At 41.1% G+C, this 11,614-nt stretch overlaps 1 pseudogene; it reads right to left on the reverse strand.

Annotated features, from left to right (window-relative positions):
- Positions 1-9,501: 9,501 nt before the first annotated feature.
- Positions 9,502-11,292, reverse strand: LOC120139763 (annotated as a pseudogene).
- Positions 11,293-11,614: the final 322 nt, after the last annotated feature.

Below are 11,614 nucleotides of genomic sequence, written 5' to 3' on the forward strand. Positions count from 1 at the left end.
GACCAAGCAATCCAAAAAGAAAAGAAGACCAATGATGCAGGATCCCAGAATAAGAATGAAGAAGAACAAGTGGACGATCCGACGCCATCTCCCTATGACGTGCCACTACCTTTTCCATCAAGGTTAGTTAAAAAGGATAAAAAAACCGAAGAAAAGGAAATATTAGACGTACTTCGAAAAGTGGAGGTTAATATACCTCTCCTTGAGGTTATCCGAAAAGTTCCAAGGTATGCCCGATTTTTGAAGGATCTCTGTACGACAAAGAGGAAGCTTACCGGAGTCGAGAAAGTAAGCTTAGGAGCGAACGTCTCAGCCGTTTTCCAACGAAAGTTACTGCCCAATCTGAAGAACCAAGGTATGTTTGCAATCCCTTGTAAAATTGGTAAGGTTGAGATTAAACGAGCTATGTGTGACCTTGGTGCATCAATTAATGTAATGCCTCTATATGTCTATAAAATGGTCACTAACGATCCTTTGAAGGATACAAAGATTTCGATACAGCTTGCCGACAGATCAGTAATCTATCCTGAAGGACTCTTGGAGAATGTATTGGTGGAAGTAAACGACTTGATATTTCCCGCTGATTTTTATATAATCGACATGGAGAATGAACGCACGAACACATCGTCCGATATTCTTTTGGGGCGCCCTTTCCTGAGCACTATACACACAAAAATTGACGTGAGAAGCGGAATTTTAACTATGGAGTTTGACGGTGAGATCGTTAAATTTGACGTATATAAGGCAATGAGATATCCTGATAAAGTGGAAAGTTTAAATTCTGTCGACTCAATTGATCCTTTGGCTGATGAAATTTTAAAAACTAATTTCTCTTTTGATATATGCAGGGAGCTGGAGGGTCAGGATGAGAACGTGAATTATGATCATACATAATTGAATTTGATTTCTTCTAAAATCTTACCTTCCGTTCTGCAGGCACCCGAAGTTGAACTTAAACAGTTACCTGACCACTTGAAATACGCCTTCCTCGGACCAAACAACACTCTGCCAGTAATCATATCAAAAGGGTTATCCGAGGAGGAGGAAAAAGACTTGATCATGGTTTTGCGCCAAAACAAGGGGGCTATAGGATGGACCATCGCTGACATAAAAGGTTTGAGTCCATCTACTTGTATGCACAAAATTAAAACCGAAGAAGGCGCAAAACCAACACGTGAGGGTCAACGCCGGCTGAATCCACCAATAATGGAAGTGGTAAAAAAGGAGATACAAAAACTCCTAGATGCAGATATTATATATCCAATTTCGGATAGCAAGTGGGTAAGTCCGGTACATGTAGTTCCTAAAAAAACTGGAGTTACTGTGGTTGAAAATTCTGAAGGAGAACTTGTACCAACACGAGTTCAAAATGGGTGGAGAGTCTGCATCGATTACAGGAAGTTGAATTCATTAACTCGAAAAGACCATTTTCCTCTTCCATTTATAGATCAAATGATAGAACGATTAGCCGGTAAATCTCATTATTGTTGTCTTGATGGATTTTCAGGTTTCTTTCAAATTCCAGTAGCACCTGAAGATCAAGAAAAAACGACATTCACGTGCCCCTTCGGTACCTTCGCCTATCGACGTATGCCTTTCGGACTTTGCAATGCACCTGCTACATTCCAAAGGTGTATGATTAGTATTTTTTCTGATTTTTTTGAGAAAGGTATTGAGGTCTTCATGGACGACTTCACTGTTTACGGTAATTCATTCAAGGAATGTCTATTAAATTTGAAAAATGTGTTGCGTCGGTGCCTAGAATTTAACCTTGTTTTGAATTATGAAAAGTGTCACTTTATGGTTGATAAAGGTTTGATTCTAGGACATGTTGTTTCGTCCAAAGGAATTGCGGTAGATAAGGCGAAAACGGATATCATACGTTCACTTCCTTACCCCACTTCGGTGAGGGAAATTCGTTCTTTCCTTGGTCATGCAGGTTTTTACCAGAGATTCATTAAGGACTTCTCTAAAGTGGCACAACCATTGTGCAAGCTATTACAGAAGGATAAAATCTTCAATTTTGACCAAAAATGCCAACAATCGTTCGACGTATTGAAGGAAAAGTTAGTGTCGGCACCCATAGTCCAACCGCCAAATTGGGACTTTCCCTTTGAGGTTATGTGTGATGCTTCGGATGGAAGCGTTGGGGCTGCGCTTGGACAAAAGATCGGGAAAGAACCTCACGTTATCGCTTATGCATCCCACACCCTGTATTCCGCACAACGGAATTATTCAACAACCGAAAAAGAATTACTTGCCATTTTTTTTGCATTAGATAAATTTCGATCATATCTTCTTGGCACTAAAGTTATTGTTTTCTCCGATCATGCAGCCTTGAAGTACTTGCTCAGCAAAAAGGAGGCGAAACCACGACTAATCCGTTGGATCTTACTCTTCCAAGAGTTTGATTTGGAAATCAAGGACAAGAAAGGATGTGAGAACTTAGTAGCCGATCACTTAAGCCGGCTTCCAATCACTGCGGTTGATTCTCCCATTCGTGAAGAATTCCCGGAGGAAATCTTGATGATGGCGCAAACATCAATACCTTGGTTCACAGATATAGTTAATTACTTAGCTACAGGGAAGGTACCATCTGATTTAACGAGAGCCGAAGTAAACCGCGTTAAGAGAGAATCTCGTTTCTTCATTTGGGATGATCCATATCTTTGGAAGCATTGTTCAGACCATGTAATTCGTCGATGTGTTCCTGAAAGCGAGGTAAGCTCAATATTAAATTTTTGTCATTCTTATTCGTGTGGTGGACACTTTGGACCGAAACGAACTGCTCATAAAGTCTTGGAATGCGGATTCTTTTGGCCTCATATTTTCCGTGATGCCTACTTATTCTGCAAAACTTGTGATAATTGTCAACGTGCAGGTAATTTGAGTCGAAGAAACGAAATGCCCCTTAATCCTATACATATATGCAAAATATTCGATGTTTGGGGACTTGACTATATGGGTCCATTTGTTTATTCTTTTGGCAATTGTTATATAATTCTTGCGGTTGATTATGTTTCGAAGTGGGTAGAGGCTAAGGCCACTCGCAACAACGATGCTAAAACTACTGTTCAATTTCTAAAGAATTGTATTTTTTCCAGGTTTGGTACACCGAGAGCGATAATAAGCGATCGTGGCACACACTTCATCAATCGAGTAATTGATGTGCTTATGAGGAAGCATGGAGTGAATCATAGAATTGCTACGGCTTATCATCCGCAAACGAACGGACAAGCGAAAGTTTCAAACCGAGAAATCAAGATGATTCTTGAGAAAATAGTTAAGCCAAATCGTAAGGATTGGAGCTTGAAATTGATTGACGCTCTGTGGGCTTATCGGACTGCATACAAAGGACCTATTGGCATGTCACCATACCACCTTGTGTTCGGTAAGCCGTGCCATTTACCTGTCGAGTTAGAACACAAGGCGTATTGGGCCGTAAAACAGTGTAATATGGAGCTAGAAGCGGTTGGCGAAACACGGAAGTTACATATACAAGAGCTTGAGGAAATTCGAAGAGATGCTTACGACAACGCAAAAATATATAAGGACAAAACAAAAGAATTTCATGATCGAAAAATTGTTTCTAAATCTTTTTCTATCGGGCAAAAAGTTCTTCTTTTTAACTCAAAATTAAAACTTTTTGTAGGTAAACTTCGGTTAAAATGGAACGGACCTTATACAGTAACTGGAATATTTCCTCATGGCGCAGTCGAAATTGAAGATAATTCGGGCACTCGGTTTAAAGTCAATGGACACAGGGTTAAGCCATATTATGCGAATAGCGAAGTTTGCTTAATTGAAGATCTCAACTTGGAAGAACTTGTAGTCTGAACCAGGTCGTCGAGCTAATGACGTTAAATAAAGCGCTTCATAGGAGGTAACCCATTGTTTTCAATTTCGTCATATTTTTTTATTTATCTTTACTTTTTGTTTCATTTTATTTTTATTCATTCAAGCATGTTTAATTTAATTTTTATTTTTATTTTGCAGGAATCAAATATTTTTATTCAAACTTAAACTACGAGGATTTGCAAGATTATGATTCGAACAGTGCTAATTTCAGAGTTTTTTGAGCAGTAAATAGTCGAACAAAGCAAGAAAAGATGAGAGGCCCAGCTGTGCGCACCGTTCCATTAACGGCGCACGTTAGCAAAACTCATAGAAGGGACCGGCGCACGTTAGCAAAACCTCAATTTTCTCTTTTCCCTTTTTGTTATCTTCCTGCCGCCTATCACCCCAATCCCTTCTCATCCTTTTTTATTTTACTATACCGTGGACCCCACCCTATCAACTTTCATCTACCTTTTTCAATTTTCAAAACACTTTATCATTAAAAACAAAACCTCATATTTCATTCCAACTCAAACACCCACCCCCAACGCACGGCAGAGCCAAACTTAACCCAACTCTCTTCATCTCCCCCATCCCCGATCGCTCCCCTCCCAAAGCACGAAACCATCGCCTTCCTTCTACTCACCACCGGCGGCATCTATGCCTTGCTAACGTGTTTCATCCCCTCCATCCACTATGGTGCGCACACGAAACCGACCCGAGAACGCCAACGCCTTTCCGCCCACCGTCCTAGGAGGACGACGCCGTTCAAACGCGCTGGCGTTAGTCGAATTACCGAGCGACTCTGACTCCATTCCTCCGCCTTCTCTGACTCAACCGACGCAATGTCATGGCCAAGTGCCGATATCCCCGTATCACTCGTCTTTTGTGCCGACCGCCTCCTTACGTCCCGGACCGAGCACATCTCTTCGCCCATCCCCTCCACGATCTACGTCCCCGTCGTTTCATTCCCTGCCGACTGAAGCATCGTCATCTCACTCGCGACGGACGGCATTCCCGTCATACTCGATGCACTCGGCTGCGTCGGATACTGCTCCCGAGGTAAACTCTAGCCCCGTATCGATTCAACCTTTGCTAATGTACCACCCTGTCTATGGTTTTACAGAGGACTTCACTGCCAGATTTCCACCCCCAGATCCCTCACCCGCGACGTCCAGCTCTCGGCCACACCACGACCGTGATGCTTCGCACACCCATCAACCTAGCTCGGAGGATGTGCCAGACAACCCGCCACCAACCCACGAAAACCCAGAGCGCAACCGTCGGGGCTGATCATACGCAGTTCCCCTTGAGGAGATGCTGCACGGCTATTTACAATTCTCCAATGACGAACTGGTACGTTTCGAATCGGTAAGACATCGCCCTTTCCGTGTTGCTAAATATATTCCGACGCGTACTCTAGAAACATTGCATTTACGTGAGTCTGTTCATGCATACTTTGTTGCCATTGGTTGGGAACTTTTTCCGATGATTAACTGTGGAACGTTTTATGAACTTGTGTTTGAATTTTATGCCACTTTTAATTTTTCGCCCCAACGCCTGCTTAATATTAGTTCACCTGATGTTGTCTCGTTCCGACTGTGTGGGTCTTACTTTTCAATGTCTATATCAGAATTTAATCTTGCTATGGGATTCGTGACGGATGTCACGAGTCATTCGTATCTAACCGCTTTACTTGAGATTCCACAGAGTTTCGATGCCGATACGGCTTATGAGGTGCTCACAGGTTTAGCTGAACAACCATTCAACGCCCGCTCGACGCGAGCCCACCTTATCCATGACCCGGCCTTGCGCTATATCCATCGCTTCCTCGCTTACAACTATTCTGGCCGGAATGACTCATCGTCCTCCTTAAGCCGAGTCGAGCTATTCTTTTTATGGTGCATGTCCTCCGGTGAGCATGTGAACCTAGGATTTTGGTTTTCTCGGGCTTTTGAGATCGTTATCCGATCCAACCGCCCACTTATCCTTGGCCCTTACATTACACATTTAGCTTCTCGCATCGCTCACTTTGATGTAACACGTTTTACTTATGCTTTTTCTACAGATGATTTAGATGAGCGTTGCTTGGATTCAATGGGCCTACTTGCCGAAACCCCAACTACACCTTACTTCATTCCACCGGGTGTCCTCACTCCTCGCACCGACCGAGTCTTCATTCGTCGAAACACACCAGCGCCGCCTCCTGCAGCACCACGCCCAGATATGCAGTCACAAATGGATGAAGTTCACGACCGCCTCCACTCTATCGAGACGAACATCATAGAAATTCTCTCATACCTCCGTCCTAGCACCTCTCACCGCGGCCGAGGCCGTGGCCGCAGTCGACACTAGTTCAGGGGAGTCCTCTATTCCTTCTCTTGCACTTTAATTATTCGTTTTGAGGCAAAACGCTTTAAGTGAGGGGGAGTAGAGTGTAGGATTGAATTTCATTTCGCTTATCTTTATGCTTTGAATCTAATATGTATTGGTTGAATTGGTCAGAAATTTCATTAATTATCTTTGTCTTGTTGAAAATTTTTGGAATGCTATGCTTGTTTGGGAACACATGATTATTTAGTTTATGATATTCTTGATAATGGATAGCATGGATTGTGATAAGTTGGTATTTTTGTGATATTCCATGATTTTTTGGTTGAAATATGATTAGCTCAATGCATGAAAACAATTTGGTGAGATTTGAGCCTTTACGAGCATATCATTTTCGCTCTCATTTTGTTTGATCGAGTGTGTCGAATTTGACATTGGCATTCTAGAACCTGCATGTTAAATACTGTCGAGATTACACATGAACATGATGCTTAAAATTGATTTGGGCATCTTAGGATTAACCATTCCGTTTCCCCACTAAATAGCCTACCCATGCATATTTTCCCTTAGTTAACCACTTTTGAGCCTATTTCCATTTCTTTGTTTCCACCATATTCATAAACCCGAGCCTTTTTATTTTATCCCTCTTTTCTACCTTTTTCAGGGCAAGTGAATAATTTTACCATTGTATTCTCCATCACAAAAAAAAATGTTGAAAAAAAATAGCAGTTCGAAAAAAAAAAAACTGTTCGAAAAAAAAAGACATGAAAGAAAAAATGGAAAACAAAACAACAAAAGTGTGAAAAAGAAAAAATGCATTTCGACGAGAAAATTGTTGTTTGATATGTCGTCTTTTTATCTTGTTGTGCTTAATGTTTGATGGAGTTGAGATTATTATTTGTTAGTTCCTTGCCTTGAATTTTAGCCATATATTTAGCCTTTTCCCCACCTTTACCTAAGCCACGTTACAACCAATAAAAGACCCTTTGATTTATGCATCTTGTTCTTATTAGTAGTGGAGATTTGATTTACTTGCAGGCTTATGGTAATATCGTGTCGATTCTAACATTGAGCGTTTCTTTACCCCAAACACATTGAGTGATTTGAGTGAATCCCGGTAAGGTATTGAGTTATGAGCATTGAGATTTATGAATGAATGGATATTACAATTGCACTTGACTTGTTTCAATTGGTGATGTTCAGTTGATTGATTTCTTGACTTCAATAGTTATTGTGGTCTCTACCTTGCTTCCTTGAATATGAAACTTGACAAAGAACGTTTAATGAAGTTTTTGACTGATTTGGTTAATCATACTTGAGGACAAGCATGAGATAAGTGAGGGGGAATTTGATGAGTGTTCAGAATCGTTAATATCTGTTCGTTATTTCTTCGATTTTGTGAAGTTATTGTTGCTGATTTGGTTGTGTTATGTCTATTTTCGTGGAGGTCCTTACTTTCCAGAATTGGTGATAAAACGGGTGAATTCTGCATTTTTTTTTATTATTTGGTCACGGCTGGAGACATGGGCACGACTCTGGGCACGACGCGGTCTGACATGGCAGTTTCTAGAAGGTCCAGTCAGCGGCGGTTTCTAGGAGACTTCGTCTGCATGCCTTCTAGAAGATTGACGAGCAGAGTTGCATTAGGAGACTAGTTTAAGTTTGAATTTAAATTTAAAAACAATTATCTTTTGTATTATTTTATTATTTTCTTTGTTTATCCTTTAGGCTTTGAGAGGCTATAAATACCCACTTGGGGTAAGCCTAAACTCATCATTCAGAATACATTCTTCTTTTCTCTCTAGTTTTTATAAAAGTTTTCTCTTTTCCTTTTCATGTTCTTTTTATTTTTCTTTATTTTCAAGTTTTATTTTTATGCTAAGTATGACTTTTGTCATGCTTAGCTAAACTTTTCATAAGCCGAGAGCTGTCGCGATGATTCAATTCCAACGGGAGAATTGAAACGGTCCCTTAATATCTTCGAAATCTCTCTCTCAATCTCTGCGCTTATTTTTTCAAAATCAAAACAGTTTTCAAAAATTGAAGATTGACTTTGGTCAAGAAGTTGTTGCGATTAAACGTGTGGGAGGAAGATTCGGCTTATAGAAAGCAATTCGACTTCCTGGGAACACACTTGGCGAGATAGCTTCGCCAAGAGGGAATTGAGATCGGAATTGACGGTTATAGAAACAACAATCCGAGTCGGTCGCCACGAACTTAAACGGTATTTGATCTACGACAATAGATGTTGTTAGAATCAACTACCGAAGCCGAAATCAAAGATTGCCTTGGGTATTCGGTATACAAGATAGAGTCACAAGGATAGCCCTTGTAGACAAAGTAACCGACGTGAATCCCGTAGAGAAAAATCTTATTCGATGATCTAAAGGAAATTGAATCAAAGCGAAGCTTGAGGCTACTTGTACCGTATTTATTCACAATCTTCATCTTCTTATTTTTACTTTAATTACTTTTATTTAATCACTTTATTATCTTTTACTAAAATCCCTCCATTTTTACTGTTTCACGCCTGGCATAAATAATTCAGACAGAAATTTATAATTTTCTAAGTCCCTGTGGAATCGACCCTTACTTCTCCTTGCTACGCATTTCCTTAATTTATTGATTGAGAATAAGGAATTATTTTGACATCCGAAACGACAGTTGTCATTCCCCTTCCTGTGTATTATCATCGCAACTCGCATCAATTTGGATAGCACAAACACAACAGTATTGCCACACAATTATGCCATTGAGAAGGAAGATATAGATCACAAGCCCACAGACATAAAAAATAGTAGACTTGAAACAGAATCAAGCTTCCATTAACATATCAAATTTTGTGCATATACGTTTCTCGGACATGCCTCCATTATCGTTTATAAATTTAAACAAAGATGTCGCTAAGTTTAGATGAACGGCGGAGTTCGTAAAAGAGTCTATCCGACTATTTGAGTAATCGGAGGGGGTTCGCGAGGAATCATATATCGAGCTCAGAAAGTCCTTTGGCCAGTTTCGACTCCAAGGAAAGTCCCACTGCTCCATTACCGAAAGAGATTATGACTGAAATATTGAATGATTTGAACACAGGTTTGTAGCATATACCGCGAGGCATAAAAATCTTGGTCATGTACACTTGAATAAAATTTGATTTGGCTCGAATTATTTTCTTCGTCGTTTGATTTATTCAGTTGCTTGAGTTTTGATTAATCTATGTAAAAGAGAAAACAATTGCCTTTATTGATAAAATTAACTGGATTTTCTATGATCGCTGCCTATCTAATTCCTATACATTCCGAAATGGATTAAACTAAAACCAGACGGTTGATAAAACTAAACGCTTGAGCTGCTCCTTGTGCTATCCACGAGTTTGAACCATTGGCTCGAAGGGTCACATGTGTTGTCTTTATTTATACATTTGCAGCTGCTTGTGATGATAGTGTTGTCCGACGCTACGTCGAGACAAACGGATTTGCCATCCCTGAGTTTAGTCGAGAGATGCATCTTGGAATCCGATATCATTTCCCACTTCGAATTTGAGCCGGTGCAGAAGATGCCGAGCTTCGCCGATGTCCCGGATTCGCCAGCTTGTAAACATAAATGCGTCCTTGTTGCTAGTAAAGTCTTATGGGGGAATAACTCCAAGCGTAGGACTCAGAGCAGGGACCTAACCGCAACCGGTGGGCGAATGGTTTCCTTGTGATACAGAGCCCCGTTAAGGGGTGGAAGATAACATTGTGCGGTTTGGCTTCCGACAAACCTTGACCTACATATGTCGTTGCGGAATAACAAAAGATTTGCATCAAAATTTCGGTTGACATCATCAATCTCGAATAAAAAGAAACTAATATACGTCGACTTACCTCGGAAAGGAGCTTGGAGAGCTGAAATTCTTTGAATGAAGCTCGAATTTCTGGGTGCACACCAGTTATAATCCAAGACTCCGTAGTACTCGTTTAACCCGACAACTCCTGCTCTCACATAGTAGTTCCCGGTGAGTGTCCACAAGGCCCAATCCAGGTCAAGCTCAGCTGCCACGCCCAAGAAGCAGCTCAAGTACCTATTGCCATTGACATTGGCTCCTGTTTGGTCGATCCCAAACTCGCTAATGAACAACGGGTGTCCTTGATCAACCAAATACCCAGACGTCTTCAACATGTAAGTCGCAACTCTGCCACAAACTTCGTTTGGGTTTCCGATCACCCATTTTCGCGGCCCATCAGAGAATCCATACCAGTGCGCCTCGAATACTAGTTTCCCACTGAACGTGAGTTTTACTGATTGAGTCTTGATGAATGACAAGTCTCTATCGAAATCAAATCCAGAAAGTATAACGAGGACATCCGGGTTTGCCGAGTGCACTGCTTCGGCTCCTTTCTGCATGTACTTGTACCAGTCGTTGACGTTCTGTTTCGGGCCTCTTAGCTCGTTCCTCAAGCTCATGCCGACCACGTTGGTGACACCATTGAATAAGGTGGCCATCCGAGTCAGCCCGGTGATCCATTGATCCGGGTTGAAGTACTTGTCACCGAAGAAACCGTTGTCGTCTAAATTATTGCAGCAGCAACCGGGTTTGCTGATGTGGTTGTCAAGTATGACCATCAAATTGTTTGCCCCTAAGCTTGAAACCACTGCCTGGAATAAAAACACCAATCAATAAATCAATGCCGTAGATTAAGTTTGAGACATGTTGTTTATTCAATTCTAATAGGAGAGTTGAAAAATCTATGATACCTGGTAAGCTTTGATGAGGGGAACATCGATGATCGAAGGGTTGTTGGCTTGAATTCCAGTGATGGATTCAACGAAGCCGAGTCGTTGTAACGACTGTCTAACGGTAAGGGATGCTAAGGAGTCATTGGTGATCAGATACACCGGCCAAGTGTACCTGACGCAGTTGAATCCCATCGACGCAATCCGTTTGGCGATCGTATCCATAGGCTGCTTGCTGAGCCCTTCGGCAACCATCAGTTCCGAGTGAGCCAACCAGTTCACGCACGCCAGCTTCACACGTCGTCCTCCCTCATCAACAATCCAACGTGAATTCGTTGACAGGGGCATGAGAATGACGATGGGAAAGAACATGAAGAGGAGGAGAATAGCCGAGGAAACAAAACTTGCCATGCTGCTTTTGTTTTGACTTTGAAGGAGAGTAGACGTTGAAGGAGAAGTTACTTGGGACTTTGAAGGAGAAGTTACTTGGGTGGCTTGTTTATATAGTGGTGTAAAAGTAGAGACCTATTCTAAATACACTTGTTAATTATTTGTAATTACAAAAGCACAGCCCTATTCTAATTAAACTCTAACATATTTATTTATTAAGATATATTATCTGTAATCATAAAATATTGATTTGGACATCCTAAAACGGGATAAGTACGCAGTTCAACTCCGACCACCTTTGTGATTACTTGGAATAAAATATTAATTTGGTTTTGCACTTTAC

Source organism: Hibiscus syriacus, unplaced genomic scaffold (genome assembly GCF_006381635.1).
Source record: "Hibiscus syriacus cultivar Baekdansim isolate YM2019G1 unplaced genomic scaffold, ASM638163v2 tig00110773_pilon, whole genome shotgun sequence".
Lineage (NCBI taxonomy): Eukaryota > Viridiplantae > Streptophyta > Magnoliopsida > Malvales > Malvaceae > Hibiscus > Hibiscus syriacus.